Source organism: Lynx canadensis, chromosome A2, assembly GCF_007474595.2.
Source record: "Lynx canadensis isolate LIC74 chromosome A2, mLynCan4.pri.v2, whole genome shotgun sequence".
Taxonomy (NCBI): Eukaryota; Metazoa; Chordata; class Mammalia; order Carnivora; family Felidae; genus Lynx; species Lynx canadensis.
In genome coordinates this window covers 53,390,979-53,417,918 of record NC_044304.2, presented here as the reverse complement: position 1 = coordinate 53,417,918, position 26,940 = coordinate 53,390,979, and the positions used below count along the sequence as shown (strand labels likewise).

Below are 26,940 nucleotides of genomic sequence, written 5' to 3'. Positions count from 1 at the left end.
GCCCTCAAGCAGATATTCTCCTTATAGCTGGGCACCCTGGCAAAAAAAGTAAAATGTTAACTGCTGAAAACCTGTTATTTCCTTTTGGAAAACCTGTTATTTCCTTTTGGTTTTTCAGAAAAATTGTGGTAAAATATACACAACATAAAAATTTACCATTTCAACCATTTTTAAATGTACAATTCGGTAGCACTGAGTACATTCACACTGTACTCCATCACCACCATCCATCTCTGGAACTTTTTCATCTCCCCAAACTGAAACTCTGTCCCCATTAAACACTAACTCCCATCCTTCCCTCCTCCCAGTCTCTGGCACCCACCACTCTACCTGCTGTCTCCATGAATTTGACTGCTCTAGGGACAAACGTCTGTTTTTTTCTTGTTCCACCTGAAGTGTGTAAAATAGTGTAGTTTTCTAAATTGGTTGAACACACAAAGAGATTTTCTGGCAAAAGTAAAAGACTTCAGGGAAGAATTCCTAATATTTAGCATTTAATTTTTTATGCCCAAATGCTTGGATGTGGACCAAACACTCATATTCAGATGCCAAAGTACGTACCTGCCCCTTACCTTTTGTCTTTCAAGAGGTTGGTCTTTCAATTTTAAATGGCTTTAGGTTTTTCTAAAGTTACACTGGTTTTCTAACCAAAGTTAATCCTACTATTGATTTCCTTTAAGAATCAAAGTTCCCTTAGTACTACTTGTATTCACCGAATTCCCAGACATTTAACTTAAAAACGTGATCTTCCCTCATCTTCACCATTCCAATATAAGACTCCTAATTTTAAGTTCTTGTTCAGATGTTGCCTTGGGTAATGAAGATTGGTGGACCAAGAGGTTATTAATGAGATCTAAATGCTTTCACAGTTTGGGTTTGAAAATTCAAATCAGACACTGATTGTCACCAACTAAAAACTTTGCTAAGAGATGGTTCCCGAGAAGGCAGAGCCTTGTGGAATTTTCCCACTCACAGGTCTTCCAGGGGACTGAAAGTAACTGGCTGAAGTATTAAGTGGAAATCAAACTTGTGGAGATGGGGAATGCAGTGTGTATGGACAGGATTAAGAAACACAGCTCAAGGAGGTATCCTTGATGAAAAGAAGGCCCCTGCTTCTCTCTGTTCTAAGATCTGCAAACAAACAGAAACTCACCCTATAAATCAATGAAAATCTACTAAGAATGATTATTTAGGGACTCCAGTGTGACTTTTTTTCAAAGTTTATTTATATATTTTGTGAGAGACGGAGACAGCACGAGTAGGGGAGGGGCAGAGAGAGAGAGGGAGAGAGAGAATCCTGAGCAGGCTCCATGCTGCCAGTGCAGAGCCTGATGCAGGGTTCGAACTCATGAAACTCTGAGAGCATGACCTGAGCCGAAACCAAGAGCTGTATACTTAACCAACTGAGCCATCCAGGTGCCCCTCCAGTGTGACTTTTAAAGAACTTTTTATTTTGAAATAATCTGAGGCTTACAGAAAAGTGGCAAAGATAGAGAGCTCCCATGTACATTTCACCTACCTTCCCCTACTGCTAACATATTACAACCACAGTACAGTGATCTAAACTAATAAACTGGGGCACCTGGGTGGCTGAGTTGTTAAGCGCCTGACTTTGGCTTAGGTCACGATCTCATGGCTAGTCGGTTCGAGCCCCATGTTGGGTTCTGTGCTGACAGCTCAGAGCCTGGAACCTGATTCTGATTCTGTGTCTCCCTCTCTCTCTCTCTCTCTCTCCACCCTCCCTCTCTCTCTCTCCAAAATAAATAAATATTTTAAAAAAACTAATAAATTAATGTTGTCACAATACTATAAACTACTTTATTTGGACTTCATCAGTTTTCCCACTAATGTCCCTTCTCAGTTCCAGGATCCATTCCAGGACCCCACATAGCATTTAGTTGCCATGTCTTCTTCTCCAGGTCTGGGTAGTTCTTTAGTCTTTCTTCTTTTAAACAACTTTGTTGAGGTATAAGTGATATAGAAAAAACTGTACATATTTAACTGCACATTTATTTGTTCAATAATTTACCTGTATCAGTATGGAATCACATATGTGTATTTTATTTGGGGAGCTATAATTCAATACTATAGCTATTTAGTTGCTCAAATTATTTCAGCTTTGGCCATCTGGAGCTGGAAAATTTTGAGCATAAAATAAATATCTGTAGTATCATATTTTAACCCCCCAAATAAAATACATGAGTATTGGATATTGAAATTACTTTCTCCTTTGTGAGTAGGGACCATGGTTGCATGGCCTACAGGGAACCAGGCAAGATATTACTTTTTTTTAATCTCAATTTAATTATAAATATCATAGGAACCTAAAATAATATACTTGTACTGAGACTTATTTCTAAGGATCTAAGTTATTTTTCAACTTCTAGGTCACTCTTCTATCTTTGTTTTGTCTGTGACAAATACATTACTGGGTTCTCCTTCAACTGACTGGTAAATTATATAGTCGAAGGTATTCTGATAGCCAAAATAAAATCGCTCTAAGAAATTTTACAATAAAATACTATGAAGAATTTGCATGTTCTTTTAAAAAAATACTTTAAAAATACCAATTTAATAAGTAAAATAAATTTTAATATGAATTTAATGAATAAAATAATAAATTCTGCATTTACCTACCGTGGAAGGGTGACTCTTGTTTGAGAAAATGACCTTCTTGTACGCTGTGGCTTAAAGTTGATGTCTTTCAAATCTGAATAATTAAAACAAAAAAAACACAAAACTTTTGATATACATATACTCAAAGTTTTCAGACAACCTATGCTGCCAAAATGTACAAGCACAAATAAATTTATTTTCTCTGTTGTATTTCATTCTGAATGTTTGTTTTCCCTTATTTTTATATTCTCTAGAAGTAACCAACAGACTACCAACAGACTCACTGTAAATCACACAGGGCTGGAGAATATTCTTAAAGAGACATGTATTAGATTCATTTCACCTACTTTCCTACTCTGTCACTGATCAGGAGTTAAGGTCCTTTATCTCATTCATCTTTTTTAAAAATTTTTTTAAAGTTTATTTATTTTTGAGAGAGAGAGAGAGAAAGAGAGAGCACACATGAGCAGGGGAGGGGCAGAGAGAGAGAGGGAGACACAGAATCTGAAGCAGGCTCCAGGCTCTGAGCTGTCAGCACAGAGCCCGACGCGGAGCTTGAACTCACAAACTGCGAGATCGTGACCAGACCCAAAGTCGGATGCCTAACCAACTGAGCCACTCAGGCGCCCCTACTCATTCATCTTTTATGTCAAATTAATAATGACACTTACATTATTGGACAGACTTTAGAAAAACTAGATCTTAAAAGGATTAATAACCTCAAAAGACAGGTGTTTGATAAAGGTTAGAGACAGCAAAGATGCTATTTATTGAAATATAGAACTTCATTTTAGATGGCACATGGCTGTTACATGGTTACAGTAAAATTATAGGCGTGTGTCACAACCATTTAGGGACAGAAGATGCAGCACATTCCACATGGAGATTTTTAAAAGGAAAACCCAGAGAGTAGAGTATTCAAGTAAATGTGCCAAAGGTCTCAGGATTCATATCCCTGGTTCTTATGAAGGGTGCAGGGATTCTAGAATAGCTGTACATTCCATAAAGACAAAATAGCATCTAGTTCCAAAGCCTTATCATCATGGCCTTAAATGCCCCAACATCCAGACCTAATGACCTGCACAGTCTAATCGATACAGAATTCTAAATTTTTTTTAATTCTACACCTTTGTAAGCTTGGAACTTGCAAAAACTATTCTATTACTTGATACATAACATAAAAGTAGTGGATCATGAGTATAAAGTGTTATCCCATTTTGTTATTTCTAACTTGAAATATAAACTATAGCCAATGTATTTTGTTTGTTTCTCTAGCATTATTTAATACTTCTTGTTGGGAACTGAAAATTTCTTAATGTAGACTCGACATTAATAACAACTGTTTGTTTTCAGAATGGGAAATATTCTTCTATGGAAAAATCTGATTTGTTAGTGTTTCATTTCTGTATGTTTTGTTTTCTGACTGATTACTAACCTATATGAGAGCAATTTACATAAATGCTCTCTGATTTGTTAGTCAAAACCGAAGGAGTACCCACACCAAAACTATTCATTACATATAACATGTATAACACATGAGAAATAACTTTACCTATAATGGGTTACCACTTTGACATTTTTTTACACTTAATTCAACTAAAAATTCAACTGAGGCGCCTGGGTGGCTCAGACGGTTAAGGGTTTGACTTCGGCTTAGGTCACAATCTCACAGTTGGTGGGTTTAAGTCCCCTGTAGGGCTCTGTGCTGACAACTCAGAGGCTGGAACCTGCTTCAGATTCTGTGTCTCCCTCTCTCTCTCTCTCTCTCTCTCTCTCTGCCCCACCCACTCATATTCTGTTTCTCTCTGTCTCAAAAATAAACATTAAATTTTTTTTTACAATTCAACTAACTATATGGGGGAAAAAGGAAAGAATATTAATAAAGAAAAATTTGAAAAAATCTCCATCTGAAAAATTAAAGAATGTTGATTCCAGATTAAGGTAAATCATACTAGCAATGCTTGACACTGGTCTCAATTTCCCTTTGACATATATATGAATTCATAAAGAAGTAGACAAGAACAAAGTAAACTGCCATGTGTTCCTAGCTTGTGGCCCTAAGAGTTGGATCAAAGAGAAAATTGGGCCAGCTCCTGCAGCTTTCAGAGGCAGACAGGTTTCCATAACCTCCCCCCCGAAACCCCTCCTATAACTGAGATCAGTAATCTCCTTTCTGAACACATTCAGAATTGCATTGTACCATACACTGAAGGTGTAGTTTCCAAACAGAAACTACAGTAGGGAAGAAACAAAATCCATTTGGGGGGTAATGCATACCAAGGATCTTCCACATTCTCCACCTGGTCAGTTAATTACAGATTGGTTTATACTCATTAGATTGTAAATCCTTCTACTTATCCCTATAAACCAGAGAACTAAGACTGTGAAAACAGCAGACAAACCCCTTACATTTCAAGAGAACCCACATTCAATCGGGGCTGTTCATATCTACTCATCCAACTTTTTAGGTTCTACTAAAAATCCTCATGCAGATGTAAATAGATAATAACTCGGGCCAAAGGGCAATTTAATCAGACTAATTTGTCTGAAATGGTATAAACAGCAAAAGCTGACTTTTGAAACAACTTTCAGAAAACAGAAAAATAATTAACAATGAAAACCATCAAAAACTTATCAAAGAATTACTTCCCAAAAAGCTCTGGGACTAGATAATTTTCTGGATTATTTTTTTCTAACTTTCAAGGAAGAGATCATTTTCTTGTGACAAAGTTGAATGAATAAAAACATATACAAACTTGTGGTCAAATTACTTTTTCAAAAAGAGCGTAATATTGATATTAAAAGGGTGCCTGGGTGGCTCAGTCAGTTGAGCATCCAACTTCAGCTCAAGTCACGATCTCATGGTCTGTCTGTGGGTTCGAGCCCTGTGTCAGGCTCTGTGCTGATAGCTCAGAGCCTGGAGTGTGCTTCAGATTCTGTGTCTCCCTCTCCCTCTTCTCCTCCCCCACTTGTGTTCTATCAAAAATAAATAAACATTAGATAATTTTTTAAAGAAAAAAAAGTAGTGAAAAACAAAGAGAAAAATACCAGTCCCACTTATTAATACTGATTTAAAATTATAAATAAAATGCTAATGAGCAAATCCAATCATATACTAAAGGAACAAACCACCATAATCAGGTTGGATTTACCTCAGGTAAAGATTTACCATCAGAATATCAATTAAATAACATGTCACAGCACTAGGTCATATTTTAAAAGAAATGAGATGATTATCTCAAACAACGCAAAAAACACTCAATAAAATTCAACATCCATTCTTGACATTGTTCCTTTAGAAAACTAAGAACCTTTAATAATGGGGATATTTATCTGACTCAGACTTACAACCAGTATCATCTTATTTGTGAAATATAATGACATTTCCCAAAATGTGTTCTGTAGGTAGCCAGTTCTTTAAGACTTTCCAACAGAAAAGTTCTACCATAAAAAAATTTGCACGTGTTACTCCTTTTTTTTGGAGATTAATTTATTAATCTCCAAAAGTGCATAAGAATTGAAAAAAAAACAGTAATAATCTGCCTTAACTCCTCAAACTTATTTGAACAGGTTTCTTCACTTTCTATTATTTCACTTCTCAACCCACTTTGCTACTGACTTAAGCAGAATTTACAAGTTGTTTCCTTCTTGCTAAATTCATTAGTCTCAATTTTCAATTCTATTTATCCAAAGTTGCTCTGGTGTTTGAAACAAGTGGTTCTCCTTCAGGGAAAAATGCTCTGATTTGCAGTATTTGCCAATTTCAGTGGTATAAATACTTCCACCGTGACTGAGTTCATGCTACCAACATGACGTCACTGAGCATGGAGATGGAAAGAACAGGCAAAGTGACACATGCTATACAGCATTTCTACCATACGGATATAATGAATGTGTAATGTATAATGTATACATTATTAGGAAGGATCAACAATGTATAATGATTAGGAAGTGATGCCTGTGGTGTTTATTATGTTTGTTTTTTGTTTTTGTTTTTATTAAAAATTTTTTTAAATTATATATAGAGAGCACAAGCTGGGAAGAGGGGCAGAGGGAGAGAAAGAGAGTCCCAAGCAGGCTCTACACTCAGTACAGAGCCTGATGGGGGGCTCAATTCCATGACCCTGGGATCATGACCTGAGCCAAAATCAGAGTCAGGTGCTCAACCAACTGAGCCACCCAGGTGCCCCATACCTTTGTTGTGTTTTTTTTTAACATAACTTGTTTAAGAGCAAGTATACACCACTGTATTTTAAATAATGGTTGTGGATAATAATTGGCTCACAAAAATCTTAAAATTTTAACAGCTGACTTTCACAAGCCAGTCTGAGCTGGCTCTAGCACGCTGGTGTTCTATAGTATTTGATATTTGGTCCATCCTTTATCACTGAAACTGTCTCCTTCTTTAGCTGCCTGAAGACCAGTTTCTCCTAGTTCTCATCTGGTCATATGACTACTACTAGGGTGGCTTTTCTTGGTACCTCTTCTTTCTGAGTGTTTCTATTTTATGTGTCCTGAAAGTTCCTTCTTGGCTCACCCTTTTCCATAAACACATCTGCTTGCTTATAGCTCCTCCATCTTTATCTGTAACCACAACTGTTCTCTCAAGAGTTCTAAATTTGTATTTCCAACTTTTTTTTGGACACTGCTACCTGAGATCCTTCAGGAACCTCAAACTCAACACCACCCAAACTAACAATCCATCTTCTCCCTCTAAAGAATGAAAGAAACACAACTCAACTCATAATTGGGCCACTCCTCGTTCCCTGTAAGATTAAAAGGAATTCCATTCTTTACTCAGGTATTTCAAAATTTGTTACAGAAGATTCAGTTCATAATCACAATTCACGCTTCTCATATCCCTTTTCCCTACTTCCCTTCAATTTTTTTCACACACTGCACTCTCCAAAATGTCTCCTTCACCTAAACCCCTCCTCCTCAACATTTTCTCCATTCCCAGCCCAGTAAATCCATAATCTCTCCCTCTTCCTCCCCTTTCCCAGCACTTTAAGATGCCCTCCAGCTTTTCATACCCGGTTCATTTCTACTCATTCTCCAGCAATTCCTCACAAAAACTAGGAAATGACCTTCCTTGCAAGATCAACTTTTCTAAGGGTAAAGGAACAGGGTGTTGTACTATCAAAAGAAAATTCCCTTTGGTGGACTGGGAGGAAACTGAAAGTATATGAACTTACCCAAATGACTAATTTTTATCCCATCAAACCAAATCTTTCACTACATTCCCCCTAAATGCTGGCTGATTCCATTACAGTCCAGACTCAAGAAGGGCCAATTATATCCTTCCTTAGACTTTCACAACAGTCATATAAAACTTCCTATTAAATTTGCCTTTTGATCCTGAGATGACAAAAAAAGACTTTTGCGTAAGAGACTCAACAGGTAGAGGAAAATGGAAATGAACAATCTCTTAACAGTGGTTGGTTTTAAGTGATAGTGGAATTACTGAAAGTAAGTTAAAGATCTGGTGATTTACCTTGTCACAACTTACAAGAATAAGTACTTAAAGTTTTTTAGCACTTACAAGACACGCAAACTGATGCAGTCAACCAGAACAACTAAAAGTTTAGGTCTAATCCACAGTTATACCTGAATACTGGTATATTCAGTATTACCTGAATACTGGTATATTCAGTTTATATTTGTGTGGATCTAATTGTTAAGTGTGGAATGGTGGTAGTGGTAATGGTGGTGAGAGTGGGAGTGTAGACATCTCATTCTCTAGCAAATTAAATACTGCAAAATTAGGCTGTTAAAGAATACAAGACAGGCTGGCTGGGTTCAAACTATTTGGGTTCATATCCTAGTTTTATCACCTGGCAGGCTATTTTTACCTTTCTGTGCTTATTTCTTCATCTGAAAAATAGAGATAACAGTGTGTACTTTCTATGGTTGCTGGAAGAATAAAATGAGATAATGTACGCAACGCTTAAAACAGAGCCTGACACAGAATAAGTACTCAATAAACATTAATTATTACTATCAACAGCTAGATTACTCTTTTGGTGCTTGAGAACAGTCCTTTAGAAGGATAGTTTAGTGACATTTTGGCTAAGGATTTAAGCTGTGGAGTAGACTAAAGGGTAGACTGAATGGAAAGAAAGCATTCTCTAAACATGAACTCATATGGTTACATTTATAAATCAATTATAAACTAAGTTATCCTAGTGACAATATAACTCCAAAAAGTCATGATAGCTACTTAGGATTAGGAAGTAGAATGAGACTGTAGATTGGAAATAAAAAATGACAATTATTTGTTGAGCATCTGATATTTGTTAGCAGTGTTCTGGGCTCTGAGGATAAAGAATGAACAAAACAGACAAATGTTCCAGCTCTTGTGTAATTGCATATATGAAGATGTAATAAAAAAAAAAACCTAGATCATGAAGGATCATATGATATATCTGATGTAACTGGCATTTGGAAAAAGAGATAAAACTAAGGTTGTTAGAGACAATTAGGAGTTACTTCAACAAGCTACTATGCTTTACCAGGATTTACAAATCAAGGTCTATTGATCCTCTTCTCTCAATATGAAGATCAGTGATTCAAAAAATTTTTATTTTGAAAGCCATTAGAGGCGAGAAACAGAGAAAAGGGAAAGAAAAAAAAAGGAAAAAAGAGAATATAGGAAATGGCAAAAATGAGGGGGAAATAAGGAGGGTGGGAAAGAGAGGGAATTAGAAGGAAAGCTAGAGCAAGAACTGAGGGGACAGCCAGAGGACCTCAAAAACCCAGATTAGTCACAGGTAATAACTTTTTATGTTTAAGCTCAGCTATTCACTGGATATAAACATCAGAAACTGTCATCATTGGTATTTCATATATTATACAGAAATTAGAACCCACTAAATTATATAACCACACTGGTATTTTACACTGATAACTACAGACAAATGCTACCTTCAGAAGACTACCCTGGCTTTTCTCTAAATTCACATTTTCCCTACTTTGGTGCCTATGCTCATACTATTTTTCCATTTGAGATGCTTTGTCTCCCATCACCCCACATCCAATGAACAATACTCAATAAGTATTTATTGAGTACCTACTATATACCAGGCACTATTCTAGGCACAATTCAAAATTTTACACATATTTTAATGAAAATGGGCTATTTTAAGAAAATATTCTACTAGAACAAAAATGATTTCTTTCTTCTGCAGTTAACCTTTCTCTTCATTTGATCCCATAAGCACTAAAAAAATAACATTCCTTACTTAAAAGCATTCTAGAATTTTCCCCAAAATATAGTGAGGATAACACTCCCATAGGAGTGTAAGTCCTACAGATCCTCCAAAGTGCAATTAATCTGTATTAATTCCAGCTGCTAAATGTTGACAGTACAGTTTTGAAGCTTATAATAACTATGTCAAAATGTTAAATAGCAGGGGTACCTGGGTGGCTCAGTCAGTTAAGTGTCTGACTCTTGATTTCCGCTCAGGTCACGATCTCGCAGTTCATAGGATAAAGCTCCGCCTTGGGCTCTTTGTGGACAGTGTGGAGCCTGCTTGGGATTCTCTCTCTCCTTCTCTCTCTGCCCCTCCCCCACTTGCTCTCTCTCTCAAAATAAATAAATAAACATTTTTAAAAAGCTAAGTAAGAGGTGCCTGGGTGGCTCAGTCGGTTGCTCAACTTCAGTCAGGTCAAGATCTCACAACTCGGGTTCGAGCCCCGCGTTGGGCTCTGTGTTGACGGCATGGCCTGCTTCAGATCCTGTGTCTCCCTCTCTCTCTGTCCCTCCCCCACTCACACTCTCTCAAAAAAAAATTTAAAAAAAATAAAAACAAAAATAATTAAAAAATAAATAAAAAGTTGAATAATAAAAGTAATTTGAAATTTCACCCCCATCAAAATGGAATCCCAAAGACATTCCCAAAATGGGTAGTCATGGCTGATCTTGTTCAACCCAAGCAATATATCACAGGAGGGAGAACGAATGATTTTAAGATCAGCAGCATGACTGTGATTTAGATAACTTGCTTCTGCAGATATAAACATCACTTGCATGAGGAACTTACCACAAATATTAAAGGTGGAATTAAATGATGGGTGAGAAGTCATTAGAACAGTACTTTCTTTAAAAAGAACTGTGGAACTAACTGTACAGATATGCTTAAAATTGAATGTGCATTCAAATTTAGGTAAACATAATTACAAATTCTGATGAAAATGTCTAGACACTTAGTATACACTGGTGTTCCAATACAGTCAACAGCGAAAGAAATATGTTCTATGAAATTAATATTATAGGCTAGGGAATTGCTAGGGAATCACCCTATAAGTCATCCGGTTTATTTGTACTATCAAACAATACGTCTTGACATTTTGCATGAATGTCTCTACTGACATAGTATTCACTTCCTCACAACGCTTCTCCCATCATTGGACAATAGCAGTAATTAGAATCCTTACATTGAGCTGAAGCATGCCTCCCTTTCATTTCTAAAAATCCTTTGACAAAGGGCTATCTAGGATACAGGAAGCTCCATAAGTCTTGCCTACTGCTATACTCTCAGTGGCTAGCACAATGTGTGACACATAGTAAACATGCCATAAAAATGAGTACATGGCTGATGACTGCCTACAGGACTCAGTCACGAAGTCCAGTCCAGTTGTCCTTTAGGGCTCCAACTCTGAGGTAAAGGAACTTTTCTTTCCAATCCTTGTGGATACTTTTACAAAATGCGAAATTATGTGGTTGAATGTCATGACAATTTAAATGCTTATGCTTCCATTTGCACTTACCTTGTACCAAGTCAGAAACTAAGGGTTTATAAGCAGATCAGTCTCATTTTCCCTACCTCTTTGTTCCTACAGGCCCTGCTCATTTTATGTCCAGATGTTGCGATAGCCTCCTGTTTTCCCTGCACCCTACTGCCAAATTAATCTCCTGATTAAATCATCCCACTCCTTTTCTCAAGACCTGGAATCTCACCACTCCTTATAAGATAAAACCCACACTCCTTTGCCTGCATTCCAGACCCTTTCTCATCTGACCTAAAATCTGTATCTCCAACCATATTTCTCCTACTCACATACACGTACTACATCCACTTCAAATGCGTTGATCTCTGCAGAGTTCCCCCCAATCCATGCTTACGCATTATTCTAGGCTTTGTTTTCTTAGGCTGGATATTCCTTTCCCCTCCTTTTAGGCTGCCTCAAACCCTGAACTTTTTTTTTCTTTGTTTTATGGGGAAAAATTCACAGAACACAAAATTAACTATTTTAAAGCGCACAACTCAGTGGTATTATGCACATTCTTCAAGCTGTGCAACCAGCACCTCTATCTAGTTCCAAAACATTTTAATCACCTCAAAAGGAAATCCTGTACCCATTAAGCAGTCACTCCCCCTTCCCCCAGGCCCTGGCAACCACTAATCTGCTTTCTTTCTCTATGGATTTGCCTCTTATGGATATTTCATATTAAAGGAATCATACTTAATTCCCATGTTTGTTTTTCTGTATATATTTTTTTGTTTTCTCCCCAAAAGGTCACCCTGTCAATCTTTGAACTTTTCAAGTTTGTTTAACCCATCTACACGGTTTTTTCTGGGTACACCCTCCACTCCCCACTGATGTGCCATTTCCTGAACTTTTGTAGCATTTGCTTTCTGTCTTATTTTAGCTCTTAATCATATACTGCTCTGAAGTGTTCGTTACATGTTTCAATTTCACCCCATTTTGATTCATGTGGACTATAAACTCCTCCTTCCAGCAGCTTTGGTGTCTTCCTTTGTGCCTACAACCTACCTGAACATGTGTGCCATCCAGTTTCCAGCCATACAAATGAATAACAAAACTAAGGAAACAAATCTGGATCATCAGCAAGAGAAAGCTTCAAACTCATTTCAGTTCATCTTTCTTTTTATCAGGCTCTACCCTCCCAGCCATTTTGCTTCTCTCTCTTGGTATTTCTATCAGGGCCCTTCTTTGCCCTAGTAGGAGGTGAACAGGTGTGGCTACAGAAGGATAATGGCAGGCTGCCCAAGGGTGGAGAGTGCAAATTCCCTGCATTGATCTTTTGCTAAGGGACTCCTACCTTCATTCTATATCCACAGAGGGAAAGCCTGCTGAGAAGAGGGGGTGTACAGAGATGTCACAAGGCCATATAAAAAAAAGGTTCCTCTATTTGCTTTGCTTTTATATGTATATCAATTTCTTTGGTATTTTGATTTGAAGTTGCTCATAAACTCATATCTGCCTTGTGAAAGGAGATTAACTGTTAAATAATGATGGTAATACTTGTGATTCATATATGAAATAGCACAGTGATTAAATTATTTTATATACTATAAACAAATCAATAGGCCCAAACTTGATACTCTTTTATCTAATACTTAACAAAATGTTTGAAAAGGAACCTGTTTTATTTTATGCATGAGTAAGAAGTCTTAATGACATTTTACTGTACATTATTATGAGTTTTTCTCCAGCTGTAGTATTAAATAGAATTTGTTACAGTTGCTATTAGAAGCCTCCAAACAAGAATGTAAAACAGTGCTCTGGCCCTTAGGCCATTTAAAACCTGTTTTTCTGACCAGAACAACTAAAAGATCCAATACAGAATGCTGAAGTCTATAATTAACATTTTTCCCCCTTTTCATATCCCATTTTGCCCGATTTACAACAAGTAAAATGGCTCTCTCTTCTGGCATTAATTTCAAATCATTATTTATCATCAAAAAATGTTAAATACAATAAAGAGTAATTTAGGGAATTCCTTAAATATGTAGAGCAGACTAGCACTGAGAATCCGATACAAGTGATATGAAAAAACCTGTCCTCAAAATCAGATCGAGTTTAAAAATATTTTTAAAGTACTTAGAATGTACCCAGCCTCCCTGTGCTACAGGCTGTGAATTAGGGAAATCAAATCAAGTTTAGAAGAATTCATAAAGTACTTCTAATGCACTCAGTCCCCAAGCTACAGGCTGTGAATTAGGGAAATCAAATCAAGTTTAGAAGTATTTATAAAGCACTTATCATTGCCAGTCCCCTGTGCTATAGGCTGTGAATTAGGGAAATCAAATCAAGTTTAGAATTTTTATAAAGTACTGATAATATACCCAGTTCCCTATGCTATAGGCTGTGAATTAGGTAAGGTATGCAGTACATATATATGTAAGAGGAATAAGAACTACAACATTCATTTCTATCCTCTATGAATTAACAATTTTTCTTGGTACACAGAATTCGTACATAAAAATTGTAAGAGGGGCACCTGGGTGGCTCAGTCAGTTAAGCGTCCGACTTTGGCTCAGGTCATGATCTCATGGTTCATGAGCTTGAGCCCTGTGTCAGGCTTTGTGCTGACAGCTCAGAGCCTAGAGCCTGCTTCAGATTCTGTGTCTTCCAGTCTCTCTCTGCCTCTCCCTCACTTGTGCTCTCTCTCTCTCTCTCTCTTAAAAATAAACAAACATTTAAAAAAAAAATACATGTAAAAAAAATTGTAAGACATGACAGCAAAGAATCAGCAAACATATAAATGTGTAATACAAAATATGGGATGCATTAAATTACATTTCAGAGTAGATCTGGCTTCTAATTGTTTTCCTTCAGCTAAGATGAAAATTAGCTTGCATTTCCTGAATTCAAAAGCTGGTGGCCAGTGTAAATATTTTACATACCTTGCATGACAAAGGACATCAACCTGATGTTTTAAAACGTAATGTGCTTAATAGAGACAAATTAATCGTATGTATGTATCGTACTTTGCTAGGATTAAAGATTGTTCCAGCAGACATAGAGAAATACACAGCATGAATCATGTGCACAACCTAAAAATGTCTTAGATTTTCTCGGCTTTTACTGTACTGTGGTTATATGCCTCCCTGGTGCTAGATGCTGGTTCACCTACCCAGCATGATATGCTCTCCAGACTAAGAAGTACTAGTTCACTGTCTCTAAGGCCATGTTTTCAGATGGGCAGATTTTATTTCCTATGTAAGGATATCTAGTGTTGAAAAACAAGTGGTCGGTCACTCATTAAATGCTTGTGGAGTTTGTGGAATTGAATAAACTGCAGTGAAATCTGTAAAATTTGAGAGTTTTGATTATATCTGAACTATATTGCACTCTATTTTGCCATGGCAGCCTATATATGAATGGATTAATTCTATTTAACTTCACATAAGCTCCTTCAAAATATATTTTCCTTATCATTTTTCCCCAAAAGTGTCATGTTGTTCACAACTTATGTTTAAGTGGTTAATAAGATATTTTCTGTCAATGTAACATCAGAACCAAAATGACAGACAATTTATATGTGAGTATAGCAATTGGAAATAGCTATAATAAATCATCTGACCAAAGGATAGTCATTTCAAATAGTATCTGAGTTACCGTTTGCTCAAATATTATAGTCTAGATATATAAAAGTTCTTTATTGGTTTTTTTTTAACGTTTATTTCTATTTTTGAGACAGAGAGAGACAGAGCATGAACGGGGGAGGGTCAGAGAGAGAGGGAGACACAGAATCTGAAACAGGCTCCAGGCTCTGAGCTGTCAGCACAGAGCCCGACACGGGGCTTGAATTCACAGACCACGAGATCATGACCTGAGCTGAAGTCAGACGTTTAACCGACTGAGCCACCCAGGTGCCCGCTTTATTGGCTTTTAAAGAAAAGTAGCTAGGGGTGCCTGGGTGGCTCAGTCGGTTAAACGTCCAACTTGGTGTCAGGTCACCATCTTGCTGTTCACGAGTTTGGGCTCTGTGCTGACAGCTCAGAACCTGGAGCCTGCTTCAGATGCTGTGTCTCCCTCTCTCTCTGCCCATCCCTGCTCACGCTCTCTGTCTCTCAAAACTGAATAAACATTTAAAAAAAAATTAAAGAAAAGTAGCTACCTTTATTTCCTGAGGGGGAGGGGATTTTAAAAAATATTTTAATGGGATAGTTCCTGTGAACTTTGTTTTACATTTCTATTAAGTATAAATAATTTTTCATAAGTAATTAGGTTACAAATTCACTTGTATAATTCACCCCTTAAATATTTTCACTGTGAGAGGTGCCTGGGTGGCTCAGTTAGTTAAGCGTCTGACTCTTGATTTCGGCTCAACTTATCAGGTCATCATCTCAGGTTTGGTTTCTGAGTTCGAGCCCCGTGTTGGGCTCTGCGCTGACAGTTTGAGGTCGTCTTGGGATTCTGTGTCTCTCTCTGCCCCTCCCCCACTTGCACACAAGCACTTTTTCCTCGCCCTCAAAACAAATAAATAAATAAAAATTTAAAAGTATATATATATATATATTCACTGTGAGAACATTTAAAATAAATCTTTTGCAAAGTGAATAATCACCTTGTCATTTGGATTTTCAATAACAGTAGTACCCTATTAACAAAGGGTGCATTCTACCTTCTTTGTTAATAAATTTATTACTGAGAAGACAGAAAGTAATGCAATAATACATTATTCATAGTATATAATACATACATATGAACTAAAATAATATAGTAATAAGGGACCCAGGAAAAATAGTCAAGGACACAGGTTTTCCCCTACTTCATACGCAACTCAAAGACAGCTGTCTGACTCCATGTTGGTCTAGCAATGCTGCCTACTCACAGGACATGGGCCAACCTGTGGCTTCTTTAGATACCACCTCTCCCACTACTGTTCTTGTTAAATCTAGTTGACAATAATCATAAACCCTAGGAGAGATGGAAATTGTTAGTCTTGTTCATTGCTTTATCCTTCTTCTCTAAAACAGCTCCTGGCACAAAGGAGGAGCTCAATAGATATTTGTTGAATAAATAAATCTTCGTTAAAAAGGAGCTTCTTCTCAGTCAATCTGTCCTTCGAGGTATCATCACATGAAGTTTGTGTTAACCACAAATTCTAAGTGCTATAAACTGAATTTTGTTAGCTGAAGTTTGCCTTGTATTAAGGACTAAATTATCAGAAACGGGGGAGACAGAAAGAAGAGAGAAATATTCAATATTCCTGATACAAAATTTATAAAAGCTTTTACAACTGTTTTCATTTAGATAAAGGTTATTCTAAAGACATCAAGCTGGGGCGCCTGGGTGGGTCAGTTGGTTAAGTGTCCGACTTCGGCTCAGGTCATGATCTTGTGGTCTGTGAGCTCTAGCCCCGTGTCGGGCTCTGTACTGACAGCTTAGAGCCTGGAGCCTGTTTCAGATTCTGTGTCTCCCTCTCTCTCTGACCCTCCCCCATTCATGCTGTGTCTCTCTCTGTCTCAAAAATAAATAAACGTTAAAAAAATAAAAAAAAAAAAGACATCAAGCTGATATAAACTCAAAAGAGGTTCCAAAGAAAGTGACAAGAAAAATGTAACCTGTAATCTGGTTCAAAAGCAAAACCACTTAATTTTCCCTTTGGGATTTCTAGAACAATGCAACAGAAAAAAGGAAAAGTGAATTAATTCAAAGGCTATTTCTCTGGCCTGTTGTATGCACATATACTTGTATGTATATTATGTATTGCTCTATGTTTATTTATATATTATATTAAATACACATTACATATATAATATACTAAAAATATACCTTTTAGGGATACCTGGGTTGCTCAGTTGGTTGAGCATCCAACTTCAGCTCAGGTCATGATCTCATGGGTCATGGGTTTAGGCCCCATGTCAGGCTCCGTGCGGACAGCTCAGAGCCTGGAGCCTGCTTCAGATTCTGTGTCTCCCTCTCTCTCTGCCCCTCTCCACCCCCTCTCTCTCAAAAATAAATAAACATTAGAAATTTGAAAAATAAATAAAAAATAAAAGCTCTGTTTGTCAGTGTATGCTAAAGATCAAATAGGGAACATAAATACAAAACAAATCAAATCTTACGTATGCTGAGAAAATTAAGAGGCTGTAACAGAGATGGGATATTTTTCTCCTTCCAAATAGAGGCTAGTCAAGCAAAGACTACAGAGGAGACCAAAACGTGGAATAAAAGTAAGTATGAAATAAAATTGGATATAACCAAAAAGAATTCATGTAGTGTCTTACCATTATCTTCACTAGCTTTCAAGGAATAAAATAGGTAGAGGATTCTCAATGTTTGATTTGCTCTTTCCCTTGATTTTTACTGATAAGAGTTACAGGCATACTAAAAAACAGAAAAGCTATAAATGTATGCTTTTAGTTACAGACGTAATTTTATATTACTGGCTAAACTTTGGAAAAGAGGGAAAAATATAAACATTTTAAAACCCTCACTATTTAACATAACTGTCATAATTTTTGTATATTCCTTCCCTTCCAGACTTTTTCATACACATACATTTATATAAGGTTGTAATCAATAGTGCAAATACATTTTATGCTACTTTCAATATTTTTCAGATTTGTTATCATTTTCTAAATTGTCATTGATGAGTGTGTAACATTCTACCTAGTGATTACACCATAATTTACTTAACTGTTTCCCTGCTATTGAATAAGTTACTTCTAAGTGTTGGTCCCTATAACAATGCTTTTATGAAAGTCTCTGTGTATATTTTTTTCCTATATCCTGCATATCTTCGGGAAATGTTCCATAAGTATGAGTACAGCATCCTAGTGTTTGATACACTGCCTGGTCTCTTTCTAAGGAGCTGGAACTCAATCATAGTGACATCAGAAATATATAAAAGTACAAGTTTCTTCAATTCCAGAACCAAAAATTTTAGAATTAAAAAAAAGTATCATCAATAATCACTAGGAAGGGTACACAGATGTTCTACTATTATTAAACTGGAATTGAGGTGTATAAATCCATTATCTTGTAAGTCTGTTTAATGTGAAACCTCTGGGGGTGAATCATCCCCAGTGAGCTTATAAAACCAAGTCCTGAAGTTGTAGTATTTGAATTTGGAGACTCAGGATTCCTGACGACCATTCTAAGGTAAGAGGAACCAGTAACACTCAGACTATGAAGTGAGCCGGCTAGTCTCTCTTGACACAAGCTTACTGACAACACTGAGCTTCTTTAAGTAATACAATGCCAAGCCAATGGAGTTAATTTTACAGGATGATCCCAAGAGAGTCTATCAATGGGGAGAATGCAGCAATGAACTTAACTATAGCAAGGGTAAGGCCCACTAAAAATAATCTAAACTAAGTGCACTCATCAGTGTAGGTCCAGGCCATCTCATGGGATGCAGGAGAAGGGGGGGTTCCAAAACAGTATCTATCAGAATTCTTTTGGAGAGCCTGTTAAAACATATCCCCAGAGTTTCTCTGACTCAGTAGGTTTGGGTGTGGCCCTAGAATTTGCATTTCTACCAAGTTCCCAGATGATGCCGATGCTGCTGGTCCAAGGACCACACTTGAGAACCACCGCCTTGGATGATTTCTTCATTCTTTTTAAAACATTTATTGAGTGCCTACTAAGTATGGTGCTATACGCTGGAGCTAGGAAGATGAATAAAACCCAGTCAGTACCTACTTCAAGTAACTGATAATCTATATTTTTGTAGACATTGCACTGCTCTAGTCCTATATGCCAACAAATTTGGAGCTCACTGAAAACAAAGCTTAAAAATATATTATACTGCTTTTAAATAAAGCCAGGATGTTTTTAATTAGTTCCAAATGCTTTAGGAAAACATGTAGTAATCCTACATTGGCAAATGTCTGAGTATTTTCTTCACTCTTCTGGATTTTACCAACATGTGCAAATAATTTGTTAAAGTATCTTCTTCATTTATATATATACCATTCATACATTTGTTCTCTTTCACAAACTGTATCCACTACATAAAACAAGTGACAGAATTTATCTAAACACTTTTCCACATGCAATCAAAAACTTGTTTACACAGGTAATTATCAACTGACAGAAAAGAATGACATTTAGCAAGGTAGGACTTTGGGATTCTCTGCTTTAGATTCAGACTTCCACAACACTGGAAAAAGTGAATGGCAAGTAAACAATTTGCATGAGGGTGGCCCAAACCTAACTGCTAAATACTACTGTCAGCTGATTCACAGAATTAATGAACTTGCTTTTGACATGGCTACTAAGCTTCTATCTCTAACAGAGATGTGTTGGCTTGCCATAACTACTGTTGGCAAAAAATAAAAATAAAAAATAAAGCATGTATTAAGTTGTATGATCTGTGGATCTGCAAAAGCATTAAGTATTATTTATACTTCAGTACATTATCTTCTAGTGTGATTGAAAGGATCCCCTCATTTCAATCTATTAAGAAGCTACTTTAAAAGTCTGGAAGAACTAACTCATGGAGACACTAGATAATTTGTCTAACATCGTAGTGAAAATAAAAAGACATAATGAGATATAATATTCAGATATTTGATTACCATAACTCATAACCTTAATTTTGATTACATTTCCTAGGAAAGTTGATGTTGGAGAATAACAACTTGTTTTCTTTGAGGGGAAAAAATGGTTTAAGGAAGACTTGTATTGATTTTTCAGAGAAAAATAAAGGCATGTATGAGAAAATATATCCTTTCTGATCACTGCTATTTCCAATGGTTACTTTCCTATTCGTTTCAAAGAGGCTGGTTTATGGAGAAACTGGAACATGAATCACCTTAATTTTATTTTTCCTCCTCCAGATCACCTCTTTCAAACTCCCACGCATGTTATCTATTCCCTAAAGGCCTTGTTTTCAGGTAGCAAGGAAACTAGGAACTAAGCTCTCAAATTTTTGCTGACAGTGATTTAAAGAACCAACCCTGCTAGGAATATTGGCATTTTGAAAGTGGACTTCAAACTTTCAAATGACAAATACAGTTTGAGAGGTGAAATGCCAGCTAGTGGGGTGGGGTCAAAGTTAAGGGGTTCTTCCTAGCACTTCATCATTGTACTCAGAGAGTTTGACAGGTCTGTTTCCCCACTGCCTTCCTTATAAAGGAAAATTTATTTCTTAAACATACAGGATAAGAATATTCTCTTTCCAGTCCCTTTCCCAGATTCCCTCCTGAAGCAACTTACAGAGCCAGGGAGAACAGCACTGCTAGGTAGCAATTTCAGAATTTAAAGATATATATATATATATATATGTGTATATATATATATACATACACACACACATATATAGATTTAATTTTTAAGGCTTATTTATTTTTGAGAGAAAGAGACAGAGTGGTAACAGGGAAGGGGCAGAGAGAGAGGGAGACACAGAATCCAAAGCAGGCTCCAGGCTCTGAGCTGTCAGCACAGAGCCCAATGAGAGCTCTAACTAGAGAACAGTGAGATCATGACCTGAGCTGAAGTCTGATGCTTAACTGACTGAGCCATCCGGGGCCCCCAGAGACATTTTAAAATTCTGTGATGTCACTGAGGAGCACGGTAAATTCTTAGAAACCAACCTTGTATTTGAGGTCTATGCACGGTAACTGCAATCTGCTGATTGTGGGAGTTGACCATACACAGATCTCTTACACTCCTACTCAGGGTATTTCCCTATTTTTCTACCTCCCTCCTATCTCCCTTCTCCTTATCTGTGGTAAACTGTGAAGGAATTCACACCCCAGGTTTATGCTAATATGAACTCTTGCCAGAAGGTCAGAAAATCTGTTTCAGTAAGTCTTATCCACATTGTTAACTCTCCTAGATGAGTTCACAAATGAAAGCGTTTTTTAAGAAATAGTGAATCGGTCAAACTAGCAATGAATTTATTATCTAAAATCAATGAAGTAGAATGTCTCCTAAACAGATAATCAAATTGAACTAAACCATTATGTGATCTAGTTTAAAACCTGACCATGAAGTTTTAAATTTCAATTTTAATTGATTTGTGTTGCATGAATTGATCATTTCATATTTTCCCTTTATATCTGAGAAATCACAGTAGGGAAAGGAGACTCATCGCACTGTGTCGCAAAAAAGATCTTCAAGTTGAGAATGGCCTAGTCACTGAAATAGCTGAAGGTACAGCAATGACTCTGAGAAAGCCCAAACGGAAGAGAGTGGAAGTGAATATTGCTCCTCCTCCCCAACCCGAAGGGGAAGCCACAGGAAAAGGAACACTCACCTATAGGCACAGGCCTAAGCTTTCTTTGCCCTCTGTCTCCCTAACCCTTTAATTATATTCCTACATGGGCTCTGTAGCTCCATACTCCTGGAACAGAATGGGCTTCAGACCTGGAATCAAGTCTCTTACTTTCTTGCAGAGGAGACACTTCACAACAAGATGTATTTAACAATTCATAAGCAGAATTTAAAATTTATTATTTGGGGGTGCCTGGGTGGCTCAGTTGGTTGGGCATCCAATTTTGGCTTAGGTCATGATTTCAGGGTTCGTGAGTTCAAGCCCTGCATCGGGCTCTGTGCTGACAGCTCAGAGGCTTGAGGCTTCCTCTCTCTCTGCCCCTCCACCGCTTGTGTGCTCACTCTCTCTCAAAAATAAACACTAAAAAATATTTTAATTTATTATTTGGATGATGCATGGTTTTCCAATTACTCCCTACTAGTAAAGTGGTGGGCTATTAGGAGGCATACTCATTTTTAAGCTTCTAAAAGCCAATTTTTGGTTATAGCTTGTCAGAAAAAGACCCAATTCTTACAACAAGTACAAGTCACTTTTAGTCTTTTAGTCGGAGATAAAAACCTATCTTTTGATTTGAAGGTTCACAGGCCTCGTTATACAATAAACCTGCTCCTGGATAACATACATTAAACACTCACAGAGTATACCATAAAAATATGTAAAGAATAGAACTTATTAAATAAAAGCACAATCTGCACCTAGACGGCATTAGACACACAATGTTGACACAAGAGGATCCACGTTGTGTCTACACAGGACTCACAAATATAATGTAATAAAACAAAAAAATTATTTGTCTGATTTTTTATTGAAAATCATCAAGAATAGGAAATAAAATTTAAAATTGAAGAGTGATGAAATATTTCCAGAAACTTTTTATAAATTGATCACCACATGGTAAGTATTATCTTTAGCTCATTCTTAACAATGATCTCAAAATTAATACTAGGGTGAATTATTAGCATTTGTAGAAGAGTTAGCTATATGATGTGGATAACCATGAAGTTTCTCTTTAAAATATCTGCTCAGTTAAATTCAGGACAAGGTCATATCATTTAAGATACACAGGTTTTACGATAAAGTCTTAAAATCATACCAAAAAAAAAAAAAAACCTCCAAAAAACAAAAAACAAAAGCGTAGAACAATAACTGCAATACTTTTCCCATTTCATAGACGAGGAAATGCAGAGTTAGAAGGGATAAGTGATCAATGGCCATTACCACCCTGCTTGTGCTGGAGCTCATCTGATCTCAGAAGCAAAGCAGGGTCAGGCCTGCTTAGTAATCAGATAGGAGAAAGAACAAGTGACTTGCCCCGTTGTAATAACTGAAACTGTGAAAAATGTAAACATTCATGTTCTGGGTTAAATATTCAGTATTAAAATGTTAATATGTATTGATTGTTGAAGAAAAATATTTCTCGGTATATAAACATTCAAAAAAATAAATAATCACATACTCTTATTGGTGATAGCTTTTGTCTTAACATCTAGAAAGCTATCTCCAAAATATGGTCTATTGTATTTGAATCTATTTCCTTCCAAGAGCCAACTTAAGTAATTAAGGTAAATAAAAATAAAATGTGACATTTTTATTAACTTAGTTCTAAAACATATGCCATATAACTTCTCAAAATCTACCTCCGTATTGTGGTAAAATACAAATAGTAAATGAGAAACTCCATGAAGATTTCAAATAATCTTCAACTTAAAAAATTTTATCTAGAATGTTACGACATGTATAATATGTGGGGGCTGTCTATGCTTGCAAGATGGTTATTCACAAATCTTACTGTACTTTGGTGGAGTCAAATTAGATCAGTTTCAAAGGATTCTGTAAGCACTTTTTGTTGCTTTTAGGCCTCAACTACCTACCCTAATATCAAGATTTGCTAGGAAAAATAAGAAAAGCAACTTAAAAATTCAGTTTAACTGTTTTCAAGAGCGGGGAGCATATGTTTACATTTACAGATTGGTGACTTAAATCAAGTTTTTTTGATTAGTGATTTTTAAAAAAATCCTCTACAACTGGTATTTATTTAGTGGAAACAGAGGAGACCAAAAACTTCTTCTAGTACATTTACTATACCTTTGGACATATATTTCCAAGTTCAAGCGACAATGAATTTAGTGGGACACCCACAAATCAGAATGATGACATTTTCTGTGTTATCCATTAGCAGATAGATCGATCGATCGATCAATCGATCCTATCAAAGAAGTAAAAGTATGGGCCAGGATTTATAAGAGAATTTGTGAAGTATTACTTTAACATTTTTTCCCCTACTTTATGAAAGTCTTGTCATTAGCAACCGTTTTACAATTTGAAAACTAAATGAAGTGTATTAATACTTGTGTATGTTTTCACAGCATGGCCTTTCACACAGCTTTCACGTGCATAATTATCTTAATAATTAAGGTTCATGGCAAACATCTTATTTTCAGAGAATTACAGAAGAGAGAAAAATAAGTATTTGTTTACAATTCTGAAACTTACTAACTGAAAGCAATTAGCCGTGATCAGTAATGCATTTCTAATTCATACGCCTAAAGTCAGGCTTTGTCTCCTATATAAAATTTAAATGTCATAGGGATTTTGAAATTAATAGCGAATTTTAAAAATTGATATAGTTTTTAAAATGTAATTCTGAAATATATGAAGAAATGAATATTAAGGAAATTTGTCCCTTGAAAGAATAGTGTATTCAATTATTAAAAACACCAATCACAAAAATATTTCAAAGTATTTTAAGTTCAATAAAGAATACGATGCTGGCAGACATATATGTTTTACTTTTTAAAATTATATTCTTATAATTTAAAGGAATGAAAAACAATGTCCAAAAATCTTAGCCAAGAATTCTCCAAACCTTCAGCCTTCATCAATGCCATGCTTTTACAGTAGTTATTGTAAAGACTAGAAACAAACTTTTAAATATGAAAAAGAATTTTGATTTAAAAATGAAAACAACACATTTCTCCCCTTCAATGAGTTGTAGAAGATTAAGCTGGTCACGAGGTGATTCTAAGATGCTTTCAGTTATAATTGTCAGCAAGTTAACATATATAACTTAAATAACAGAGAAAAACCACGTGGAGTACAGAGTAAGGCAAAATAGATGGTTTTGTAACAAGCTTCATTTTTTGGCTAACATAACGTTAGTTTTAAATTTTCATATATCACTATGGCACCGTATTAGCCACAGAATGCATCTGTGCACCTGACAACAGACAACACAAAAATTATGTTAAAACTTGAACAGGTTCTCTTGAAACGTCACTCCTAACGCTAACTGGTAACATGGGTAAGTGTCTTCCACAAAACAATCATAAGAGTGTGAAGTATTTCTTTAAAAGAGAAGCCCCAGGGAATGTCTATGTCAGTCTCTATACCAGAAGGGTTTCCTAAATCATCTAACACCATCCGTTTGGTTCTGCTCTCAGTGAGTAATTGATCATTTAGCTATAGACAGAAGACTGCCACAGAACATCTGAGATTTGTGGAAGAAGATGATACCTGGGTCCTTTTAAAGAATAAGTTATTCACTCTTCTCTCAACAACTCTGCTTACGATTTGTTTCATGAATGATAAAAACAGTTGACATTAAAATAATGTACTTCAAAATAAGGAGACTTCTCCAGGAATTGGGTTCCTAACAACTCAGTTCAGCATCTTGCTTGGTTTTGTTTTCAGATGATGATTTAAACAAAATTAATTTTACACTTCATCCCCCAATCTTAAAAGGAAAAGAAGAAAAACTTCAGCTTCTTCATGGCAGATTACTATTATTTGACTTTATTCCTCTAAAATAGAAACAGTCTTCCCAAGAAAATAGTGAATTATCCTTAGACTCAAGTGAATTAGATTCTTATGTTAAAACAACAGCACAGCCAAATAATCACTATATAGTATAATCGTCACCAACATCACCTCGCAAATTCTGGGTACATCAACACATTTCGCAAAATGCAGTTAGAGTGAGGCGACTCACCTAAGCAACGGAAGCTAACAAGAAGAATTTAGAAATGCAGCCTTCTGATCCCCAGCAGAGGTAAAGGCCCCTTCTTTACCTAACAACTGATCTTATATAAAAGCAGCAAATAGGTTACTCCCAGTTTCTGCCTCCTTACCTTAGGCTCCTCCCCAAATACCAAGGCATACAGTACCACAGCTACACACCCACTTTGCAACCCCTGCACTGAGGGACCAGCGCTTTTTAAGTTACCTGCCTCTCCCAACCTCAGAGTACACAGAGCGGGCGCTGAGGCTCGGCAAGTGTAGGAGCCCCCAACCGGGTAATTCCACCTTTCCCAACACGGGGGTGGGGCGGGGGACGCACGCATTCTCCATCCCCCTGCGACCCTAGGGAGTCTGGCCAACCTCCCAGCCCCTCCACTCGGCTCACGGCCTGCACAGCGCTCAAGGGCGCCTGGAGGGGGTGACCCCAAGGGTGCCCCTCGCTCAACTGTCACCGCGCCCCGACACAGTGACCGCCGCCTGGGCTATGGGGACTGAGCAGGAGACTACACGGCCGAGGGACGGACACGCATCGGAGCCCGCGTTTCGGTCCCAAAGTTCGCCTCGAGCGCCTCCTGGACGCCCGCACACCTCCGCCAGGGGCTCGGAGGTCCCCGGTTCTCTCGGACCGCGACCCAGGCGCTTCCTCGAGGGGGCCTGTCCGGGGAGCGCGGGACGCACGGCTGGCGTCTCCCGGTGCCGGCCGCCGCTCCGTGTGGGGCGTCTCGCGTGCAGCCCGTGCCCTCCCCCGCCTGGAGGGCTCTTTCTGTGCCCGGACTTCTCAGCGCGCGCGCAAGACCCTCGCCCGGGACCTGCCCGTCAGACTCGACGCCGCAGCCCGGTCCCCTCAGCCCCACGGCCCCGCAGCCCCGGCCCTCCTCGGGCCCCGACCCTTCGGCGCTTCCCCGCCCTCCGGACTCCCCCTCGACCCGCGGCCCCGCTGCCCCCAGCGCCGCCCCGCACCCGGACACTGACCTGCGGCGGCACCCCGCTCCGGCGTCCCGGCGGCCGACCCGAGCGCCCCAGGCGGCGGCTTAGGCGCGGGCGCGGGCTCGGGCTCCGGCTCGGGCTCAGAGTGCGGTCGGCCCCGCCTGCCCGAGGCCGAGCCGGGCCGGGCCGGGGGCGGGCGCGGCGCGGCGCGGGGGCGGGCGCGGGGGCGGAGAGCACGCGGCGCGGGGTGCCAGCCGCCCCGCGCACAGTAGGGCCCCTGGCCGCGCAGGCTGCCTTGGCGCGCGCCCACTCGGCTCGGCCTCGTTCGTTCCTCACAACCACCGCTGGGAGGCGGCTCAGAAATGGTCCCATTTTACAGAGCGGGCGTTCGAACA

General features: G+C 38.0%; 1 protein-coding gene across 3 annotated transcripts in view; it reads right to left on the bottom strand.

Moving 5' to 3' along the window:
• The window catches only part of PPARG (peroxisome proliferator activated receptor gamma), a 139,544-nt gene extending 112,876 nt beyond the window's left edge, over window positions 1–26,668 (bottom strand). The window contains exons 1-2 of one of the 3 annotated variants that reach the window (XM_030307430.1): window positions 26,591–26,668; window positions 2,634–2,710 (exon numbers count right to left, since the gene is read on the bottom strand). The gene's annotated coding sequence lies outside the window, so the exon portion shown is untranslated. Of the gene's footprint in view, window positions 1–2,633; window positions 2,711–25,589; window positions 25,688–26,590 lie in introns of those variants that run through there. The other 2 variants (XM_030307427.1, XM_030307428.2) reach the window with 2 other exon arrangements.
• Between the last annotated feature and the right edge of the window lie 272 nt (window positions 26,669–26,940).